Source organism: Triticum aestivum, chromosome 3B (genome assembly GCF_018294505.1).
Source record: "Triticum aestivum cultivar Chinese Spring chromosome 3B, IWGSC CS RefSeq v2.1, whole genome shotgun sequence".
In the NCBI taxonomy this organism is placed as follows: Eukaryota; Viridiplantae; Streptophyta; class Magnoliopsida; order Poales; family Poaceae; genus Triticum; species Triticum aestivum.
The window spans coordinates 757,809,484-757,820,495 of record NC_057801.1 but is presented as its reverse complement, the minus strand read 5'-3'; positions in this window follow the sequence as shown (position 1 = coordinate 757,820,495).

Here is an 11,012-nt window from a genome sequence, read left to right as displayed (position 1 = left end):
ACTGACGTTGGTGATCAACGACGGGTTTAGCATCAGATTCCATATTAATCTTGTGCTGACATAGAGTGGGACTAATGCCCTTAAGATCATCAATACTATATCCAATAGCAGCCACGTGCTTCTTTAGAACTTTCAATAATCATTCTTCTTCATGTTCTGAAAGGTTAGCACTAATGATAACAGGATATATCTTCTTTTCATCAAAATAAGCATATTTCAAGGTGTTTGGCAATTATTTTAATTTGAACACAGGATCAACTTTAGGTGGAGGAGGACCTCCTAGAGTTTAAATAGGCAAATTGTGTTTAAGCAGAGGTTGTTGTTTAAAAAGATTCTATCTATTTTATTTCTTTCACGCATATGCAAATCATTTTCATGGTCTAGTAAATATTGTTCCAAAGGATCAGTAGGAGGCACATCAATAAAAGCAAGACCAATAATTTCATCCTTACTAAGCAAATCTTTCTTATGAGGTGTTTACTATACTTGGAAAAATTAAACTCTTGAGATTTATCACCAAAGCTAACACCGACAGTTTGTTTCTTACAATCTATTTTAGCATTGACGTTGTTCAAAAAAGGTCTACCAAATATAATGGGAAATTTTTTATCTTGTGGGGTGGTAAGAATAAGAAACTCAGTAGGGTATTTTACCTTCCCACACAAGACTTCAACATCTCTAAGAATCCCAATTGGTGATATAGTACCTCTATTAGCAAGTTTAATAGTAACATCTATGTCTTCTATTTCAGCGCGTGCTATTTCATCTCTAATTTCTTCATATAAGGAGAAGGGAATAGCACTAACTCTAGCACCTAGGTCACATAACCCATGATAACAGTGGTCTCCAATCTTAACTGAGACAACAAGCATGCCAACAGCTGGTCTATGTTCATATTTTCCTTCATGTTTAGAAATTCTAGAAGATTCATCACAGAAGTAAATAACATGCCCAACAATATTATCAACTAAGAGATCTTTAACCATAGCAACACTAGGTTCAACTTTGATTTGTTCAGAAGGTTTGAATGTCCTCACATTACTTTTGTTAACCACAGTTGAAGTTTTAGCATGTTACTTCATCCTAATAGGAAAAGGTGGGTTTTTTAATGTAAGCAGTGGGAACAACTAGATCAACATTGTAAATAATAGTTTCTTCTTTAGATTTTGCCAGTTCTTTAATTTCTTATTTAATTGTTAGGTGGTACTTAAACCCCTTCTCCTTAGGGAGATCAACACTAGTAGCAAAAGATTCACAAAAGGAAGCTACTATCTTAAAGTCAAGTCCATATTTAGTGCTAAACTTTTGAAAGGCACCGGTATTCATAAAAGATTTAACACAATCAAAATTAGGTTCAATACCCGACTCTTTACCTTCGTCGAGTTCCCAATCTTCAGAGTTACGTTTAATTATTTCTAAACGATCCCACTGGAATTCAATAGTCTTCTTCATAAAAGAACTAGTACAAGAAGTATCGAGCATGGTTTGATCATTACGAGAAAGCCGAGCATAAAAGTTCTGAATAATAATTTCTCTCGAGAGCTCATGATTGGGGCACGAATATAACATTGGCTTAAGCCTTCCCCAAGCTAGAACGATACTTTGTCCTTCACGAGGCAAAACATTATATATATAATTCCGATCACGATGAACTAGATGCATAGGATAAAATTTCAGATGAAATTCCAATTTCAAACAGTTCCATTTCCAACATCCAATATCATCGCATAACCTATACCATTTTAATGCTTTTCCATTCAAATATAAAGGGAAAACCTTCTTCTTAGCTTCATCTCCGGGAATACCTGCAAGCTTAAATAATCCACAAATTTCATCCACATATATCAAGTGCATATTAGGATGTTTGGTTCCATCTCCCGCATAATGATTAGCTAGCACTTGTTTCTAACATACCCGAAGGAATTTCATATTCAATATTTTCAGTAGGTGCAGTAGGTTGAGGGGTGACTAACTATGGTTCCGATTGAGGTGAATATACCCTGAACAAACCCCTCAAAGGATTGTTTTTCATAGTAGCAAGTGACAATAAATTTCTGCATGTAGTAATGATGTTTCCTTACCAATTTCCACTTACCAAGAGCGCTTCACTCCCCGACAACAGCGCCAGAAAATTGCCTTGATGACCCACAAGTGTATGGGGTCAATTGTAGCTCTTTTCAATAAGTAAGAGTGTCGAACCCAATGAGGAGCAGAAGGAAATGACAAGTCGTTTTCAGCATGGTAATGTCTGCAAGTGCTAAAATTGCAAGTAGCAGAGTAGTTTGGTAGCATGATGATTTGGAACGAGCAAGTAACAATAGCAGTAACAAAAATGCAACAAGGTATCTCAATCCTTTGGAGGAAAATGACAGGACAAAACGATTTCTTATGATAAGCAAAGTGTTCTTGAGGGCACATGGAAATTTAATTTAGTCACTTTCATCATGTTGGCTTAATTCGTGTTCGGTACTTCGATAATTTGATATGTGGGTGGACCAGTGCTTAGGTGGTGTTTCTTACTTGAACAAACCTCCTACTTATGATTAACCCTCTCGCAAGCATCCGCAACTATGAGAAAAGTATTAAGAATAAGTTATAACCATAGCATTAAAAATTTGGATCCAATTCGTCCCTTACGGAATAGCGTATAAACTGGGGTTTAAACTTCTGCCACTCTCGCAACCCACCATCTAATAACTACTCCACAATGCATTCTCTTAGTCCCAAATATGGTGAAGTGTCATGTAATCGACGTTCACATGACACCACTAAGAGAATGGCAACATACATACAATCAAAATATTGTACACATATCAAGTTCACATGATTACTTGCAACATGATTTCTCCAGTGACCTCAAGAACAAAAGTAACTACTCATAAATGATAAATGTGCTCAAGATTAGAGGGGTAGTTAATAACATAATGTATCTGAACATCTAATCTTCCACCAAATAAACCATATAGTAATCAACTACAAGATGTAATCAACACTACTAGTCACCCACGAGCATCAATCTATAGTTTTGATACAAAGATTGAACGCAAGAGATGAACCAGGGTTTGAGAGGAGTTGGTGTTGTGAAGATGTTGATGAAGATAACCCTCCCCAAGATGGGAGAGTTGTTGGTGATGATGATGACGACGATTTCCCCCTCCGGGAGTGAAGTTCCCCCGGCAGAATGGCTCCGCCAGAGGGCAAAAGTGCACCTGCCCAAGTTCCGCCTCAACGCGGCGGCGCTTCGTCCCGAATGTCCTCCTCTTATTTTTTCTAGGTCAAAATGACTTATATACCAGAAGATGGGCACCGGAGGTGGGCCGAGGAGGGCAGCACCCACCAGGGCGCGCCTCTGGCGCGCCCAGGTGGGTTGTGCCCACCTAGTGGCCCTCATCTGGTACTTATTTGCTCGAATATTCCTTAAATAATCAATAAAAAATCATCGGGGAGTTTCAGCTCATTTGGAGTTGTGCAGAATAGGTAGCTTGACATAGCTTTTTCAGGTCCAGATTTTCAGTTGTCAAAATTCTCCCCCTTGGTGCATACCTTGCATATTATGAGACAAAAGGCATTAGAATTACTCCAAAAATCATTATTATACGATAAAACACATAAATAACAGTAGGAAAACATGATGCAAAATGGACGTATCAGGGCCCCCTGTTGCAAGACAAAGCTGAATTCTTGCTTCACTAAAAGGGCTCCCCTCTGAAGTTCAGTGTCATGTAAGTGCTCCTCGAAATGAAATAATGTCTGGTTCAAATAATCGATAACGGTTGTCCCGTTCATTTCCATTTTCACTGCTAATAGACCGTAGGACCAATCCACGAGTGCTAGTGGGAGAAGACATTGCATTTGGTAGACAAAGGTAAATGGCTAACAAAGAAACCAAACTAATTTATAAGAATGAGAACACTTAAAATTGTAGGAGTGTGAAACACGTCTATCTTAGAAAAGGCTCAAGCACGACATTATTAATCAGTGCATTGGTGCGCTGTCTTGCCTTAACCAAGTCTGCCTTAGCGCCCGTGCTTGCTCATGGAATCCCAAATTGAAAAAATGTGTCTTTCCAACAGAGCTGGTACCTGCACTCCTCTCTTCTGCGTTGGTAGTAATCCTATGCACTGCAAGATTGAAGCATTAATGGATGGACAACTCCATCTTCTCGGATGGTGCCTCAGATGATCCGTAGACTAATCTCGATAGGGAATGGCGCGAGCTCTTAATCCATATTGTGCTGTAAAAAGGCAGTACAAGGTTCATAACAATCACGACTTTAAGTAAACGTAAACTCAAACGATCCAACTGTGTTGGTGTCTATAACATATGAATATTTTAGCAATAGTATATATCACATCAAATGACCTAAAAGAGTTTGTAATCTCTACGAAGTTAAGTATTTTTATATTATGCACGGGCAAAAACATATACGATTTACAGTGTTTTCATAGTAGTACATCGACCTGCATTAAAATTGTTGCAGATTTTGGATGGATTTGGCAGCATAGTAGTTTATCACTTGTTCAACATTGTTGTAAAAGGTGTTAGACACCATAGTTTTTTTACGTATTTGGTTTGAATAGAAAGGAAAGTTTGCTAAATAAACATATTCACAATATCAAAGTAACCCATGTTTTATGAAAAACAAGTCCTGGATTGTTTTTCTGTTAGACGCCGCAAAACACTGTGGTTCTAGACACCATTTACTAATACAATATAATATTTGTTAACACCCATTGGATATTTATTGATCTACTCGTTTTAGAAAAATAACTACACAAACAGCTTTTGTAACAGCCGTATGAACTTAGACAAGACCACGCGATCCTGACCAGTGCTTAATGCCACGCAAAACATCTTTCCTACGGGCCTAACTCATTGGCATGGAAGGGTTTTTATGGGGGTATATTATAAGAGCTCGATTCTACCAACTATAATGGAATTGACTGGGGTGGACTTATACGATCACTTGTAAATAAAGTATAGATGTACATGGCAATGGAATTAGATGATGAAGTGCAAAAAAGATTAGACATATAGGGCTGTGAGAACTAACTCTAATTGTTCGTCGCCTGAGGAAAGTGTGATGAAATTGTACACGTAGTCGACTGCGTCTCACACTCCCTCAAAATTCGTCATTTCTTCCATTACTGCGGGCAAAACATTGTCGTAGCACTGGTAAAGCGAGGGAGGGATCAGTGGACGACCCGTAAGATTTTATTGAGTAGAGATGAGGGCCGAAGGGAATCGTGCGACAACAGTTCGGAAGGTGCCCCATATCGTTCCTTATTTGCATGTTTCCATAACAAAAAACTATCAAGAAATATGGCAAGATCTCTATTTTGATTGCGCTATGCAAATAAATCAGTGACGACTAAATGTTTCCTAATATATGTCTCCCTTTCCCCATAACTTTCCCAAACCAAACATAGAATGAAACTACACATATATTTCCTAGTCTATGGCAAATCGGTCGTCCGAAATATAGAAAGAAACACCACATTTGTTATCTGTTTTTTTCGTCCTCAACATGATCCTCTGGCTGATGCATATGGCAATGCCTGATTCCGTTGAGAAAAGTAAAAATATTTTTTCTTTGAAGAATCATAATTCCTGATTGCATGAAATGGCATCTCTCTAGATAGCATTACTAACTTCATCCATCGAGAAGGTCTGCTGGATCGGAAAAATCAGGATCGATCTATATGGCCCATCATGTTTCTTTTTTTTTATGCACTTTATATTAAATATATTTGAACCCATGAAGATGTTTGACAGATAACACCCGAACACATGTTTCAAAATATTTTCCACTTCTATCATAATTATATATATATATATATATATATATATATATGTATATATAAACAGATTTATTTTTTGAACACGATGAACGAGCAACGACTTTGTTGTTAAAGAAGGGCTAGTACGTTCTAAAAAATATACTGAAACTTAGGGCTGTTTGAGCATGCTTGTGGGTTCTGTTGGATGTGTCTGACCATTGTTTGCATTATAAATATTTGAATTTTATAAGGACAGTATCATGAAAAATTCATATCATCTTGCATCAGGAGCCGTAACCAAAATGCGCGTGCGTACTAAATGCCTCCTATTACTTATCAACTGGGGCTGAATGATCATTCATGATAGACAAACAAACAACAATAAAACTACTGACAACGTTGCAACAAAATCAATCAATAATCCAAGAATATGGTAGCATAAGGAAACCTTAATAATATGAAAACACAATAAAGTTTTCAAATGTACGTACATAGAAGATAAAATATTATCTAGTTATTTTTATAAAAACATAGATAATTATCGTTTCCATCCCTAAATATCTGATGTATAGGATTTTTTTTATTGAGGTTTCTGCATGCATCGATCCATCTTCAGTTGCTTAAAACCCTCAATGCCGCCCTGATTTCTTATGGGATGTTTCCAGCTGCTTTATTGTCTTTCACCATCCGCATCTGGACCGTCAGTTGGCTCCTGAGCAGTACTGGAGCCTAGAAAATATGCAACACAGCAACCATTTAATGATGAAGTGTTTTTAATAAACGTCACACGGAAACTCATCGTATATGCACTTACGGTAGTGTTCATCCAGGTCATGCTACGCAAACAACCAAGCTGGTGGGCCATCTCCTGTAGGACAAAGAAACCATAGTCTTTGCTTTGACACAGGAAAAGTGTTAAATATTACAAGACATGGTAAATTTAGTACATTACGGCCGAGCATTATAACGGTATGCATCTTCTGTATATGATCAATTTAGCACATTACCGGCGAGCATTAGAAGACGTGCTATGTCGCCAATCCATGAGTGGGGTATTCCAATCCGGGATCCTAGCCTGCAACACATCATTGAATTCTTGCTTCAACAATGTGATTTCCTTCATCATCTCTTTGTTATGAGTGCTCTCTCCAACTTGCCCGACGTCTCGTGATGGATCCAGTACAACAACCCCCCTTCTCATACGGTTTACTACAAGTAGCCCGTCTGAGGAATCTGGGATAGTCAACGGTAGTAGATACTGCATCAGGTCGACACATGTTAATTGCTATTATGATATTAAAATAAACATTAAGAATGATCGTTTCTTACAACTATTGAGCTGAACACATCATATTTAGGAAAGAGCTGGACAACATCATTGTTAATTAGCATCGTGGTGCGCTGTCCTTGAGGCATCCAGAAATACCGAACAGCCCACGACTGAGCATGAAACTACAAGTCAAAAATCGGTTTGCTTCTGCATGCCTCTCTACTTTTCCGCGCTCGCAAGCTTACGAACAACAAGATTGAAGCATGCGGGACAAAGACTTGCTGACGTTAAAAGTAGGGTGTCATGTAGCATCCGGAGGGTGATTCCTATCCGGTATGGTGTATCGCTTCTTATCCAGATTGTGCTACAACACAAAAAAATGTACAACAACCTTTAGCAACAAGTGTGGTAAATTGGAATAAGAGTATGTTAAAATGGCGACATTTTTCAAATAATCTGATTGTTGTGACCAAACAATAATATTTACAGCAAATTAAGAGCAGCAAAAATTTGGTACCTACCTTTAACATCTGGTAACTCACTAAAAATAGGGTTGAAATAAAAAGTTGTTTCTTTCTAATAATCTGTTAGCTATGTAAAAAGAATCTAGTAACTCACTTACAATAGGGCAGAAGATGAATGGGCGCGGGCATAGCCTCCTAGGGCTCAGGCACAACCTCTTGGGCCTCCGGGACAGCAACCTCCTGGGGCATGGGCACAGCAACCTCCACGGGCGCACTGTTTCCAATGATCGCCTCCATCGCTGATCGAAAACTCGTGAGTGATCGGTTATTCCTGATGGAATATATGCGAACTAGGGTGTGTAGGGAATTAGGAAGTCGATGCCCGTATTTATGGAGACTTAATATTGCCTTCCAAATCTCGAAAGCCATTTAATTAATGCCATTTGTTTCTAATTAGAAAATGTTGTGGATGTATCAGATCTTGTGGATGTATCAGATCTTTCTCAGAATTTATGAGTGAATAATATCTTCCGATTGCATACTATAATTTTTATCAATCCCAGCGAAAAGAAACAATTCACCTTTTTATAAAACCAAATATTTGTATAGGAGTACGTGTATCATACATTGAAGCATAATGCCTAAAGGGGTTCACTATAAGTTGACAAGCAAAAATGCTGACACTTTATCATACTATTTTATTGAGTATAATACATTATTAAACCAAAAAGAGATATAACGACATTCGGCAAAGAAATGTTGCATGCACCATGTTGATACACAAATTATTCTAGCGTCCATTTTTCCTGGCTTGAACGCGATCATTGACGTGAGAAAGTGTTTCGTCAAATGTCATCAGGCTGGCTTCATGGATATCTATGATAAAAGTAAGTGTTAGTAATAATGACATCATATTACTAGAATATATTAACAACTTTATTACGTAAATACATTTAATAAGATGAACATTTCGTAAAATGTATTCAACACTCTTTTTAATCACATCCACATTTATATAAATGTGTAGAACATTTTTTTATTACATGGATCTTTAATAAAGGATTTTTTCTGAATGACAGAAAAATTTATGAAAAATACACCGACCACTTTTTGAATTACATGAATTTCTTTGTATAAATGTGTTAAACACTTTTTTAATTACATGAATAGTTTGCTAATCTATGCATTCCTCATCTTCAGCTAGGAGTTTGATGAACTACCCACCAAAGTAATCTAGCTGATATTTATCTTATAAGAAAATGGGATTATTTTCAAACTCATCATGCACATCTCCCCAACACGTTCGCTCTATCTCTATAATAAAAAACGAACCAGCATATAATCAACCACAACTAGAGAAAGGACCAGCGCGCAAGTAGCCAACAATCAACGATAACTAGATGGCCTGCTGATCGATCTTGGAAACGGACCGCTGCACGACAGTCATGACGACGGCCCTCCTCCGCCCGGCCCAGCGAGCATGCCACCTACCCCACCTTTGCTAGGTCCACCGTCTCCTCCGCCGTCACGCCCAAACTCTCCCCTGCCCCCGCCACTGCCACGGGCGCCGTCTCCCCCTCCGCCCAGCGCGCAAGCCAACCCGGCGATGGAGATGGTGCGACTGCGGGTTATATCGGCGCAGGAGGACATGCACCATTATCTCGAGCTGGTGCCACGTGCGCGACTCACCTTCGAGGCGCTCCAGGGCCGCTACCACCGCAACCACACTGACGAAACGCCGAGCACAACCCCGGGAGGCGCAAGTGCAACCGGGCCGACTTGTGGGCCCTCAGCGCAATGATCAAAGGGGGGCTCTGCCTCGACCGCGATAAGCGCATCGTAGGACCCGTGTTGGTCGTCTTTGTCGGAAACGCCTTCAACTACCGCTCCGAGCTCCTCGTCCTCGGCCTGCACAACCAAATGCACGCCGACATCGGCAACGTGCCCACTAAAGCTCGATGAGGGCATCCGCGTCGCCACGAGCATTATCTCCACGGGCAGGTACCTTGACGACCATGACAACAGAGACGTCTTGATCTACACGGGGAGCGGCGGCCGCCCGTTGAACCGCTGCGACCCCCACTCCGACTAGGAGTTCCAGGGCGGCAACCTCACCCTCGTATACAGCTGCAAGTACGACATATAGGTGCGTGTCATCCGCTGCCAAGACTGCGACGTCAGCCCCAGCGGCAAGCTGTACGTATAGGACGGCCTCTACAATGTCGTATCCGCCACCCACGGCCCCCGCAAGTATGGACACGAGGTCTGCCAGTTCAAGCTCGTGCATCTGCCTGGCCAAGGAAGCGGTCGGCAGCAACATCTGGCGCTCCTCCAGAGACCTCATCAACTAGCTAGCTCGATGCCAATATTCGGCTGCCCGGCTACATCACGCTGGACATGTCTAACGGCAAGGAGGCGATTCCCGTCCCCGTCCACAACACAGTGGATACCACGACCTTTATCCCCTCGAGAGAGCGGGCGCCGGGAGCATGGTGCTACCACTGTGCCCGCACACCGCGTCTATGGTTATGGGAGAGTTCTCCTGCGCGTCGTTCATCATCTGAGGCGACGTGGTTGTGTCACACGGGAGGCGCAGGATTAGGACCCACGCCAACTCGCCAGTGGGGTGGAGCATCCACGCCTCGTTCGACGATGACCATGCGATCTTCCGAAACTACAAAGCCTTCGGCGACCTCATGCAAATGGACTGGGAGAACTGGGAGGGACAATCATCACCCGCAAATGGACTTCGCCGATGAGATCGTTTCCAAGATCGATAGCCTTGATGGTGTGGTCCCGCCCTTCGACATAGAGATCCACCTGCCGTCCTTATTCCTGGTTTTCAGCCATCCACAGGCCCTAATCTGCGCGTGCAAAGAGGCGGACGCTGTTGTAGGAGTACACGGCCTGGTGTGCGCGATTCGCTGTTTGGAGTAGGAGCCTGGTGACAAGGAGATTGTCAGGCTGCCGTGCCTCCACACACCAAGGCCTTGTTAGAGTAATCCAAGCATATGTGTTATATTTTGGTAAGTACTAGTACATAGAGTCATGTCAGGGTTAGCAAAGATGATCAGGCTTGCCTGTGATTAGTAGAGTACGGTTAGGTGTCTACATTGGCTTGTGCTAGTCATGTTAGGAAGGTTGAGTCCATGTCAGTTTCATGTAGTTGTCCGGCTAGGTGTCTATGTACGAGTACTGGTCATGTACGAGTATTAGTTGGAGTCGGCTTTGTAAGCCATCGTTTCTCACCCTGCGTCTATATATACATAGTCAGGGCTAGCTATTGTAACACCAAGAGAAAACAAGAAAATAAATAGAGAAAATAAGGGCACGACAAGAGCTCTTGGCTATTAGTTTTTGTGTGTGCGTGATCGTCGTGATTTGATGTGATCGATCCTGTGAGAGAAGTTCCAACAATTGGTATCAGAGCAAGGTTTGAGGGAAGTTGCGCTTGCCCCGGGGTGGCGACCCTGCTAGCGCCTCGGGGCGGGCAATAGA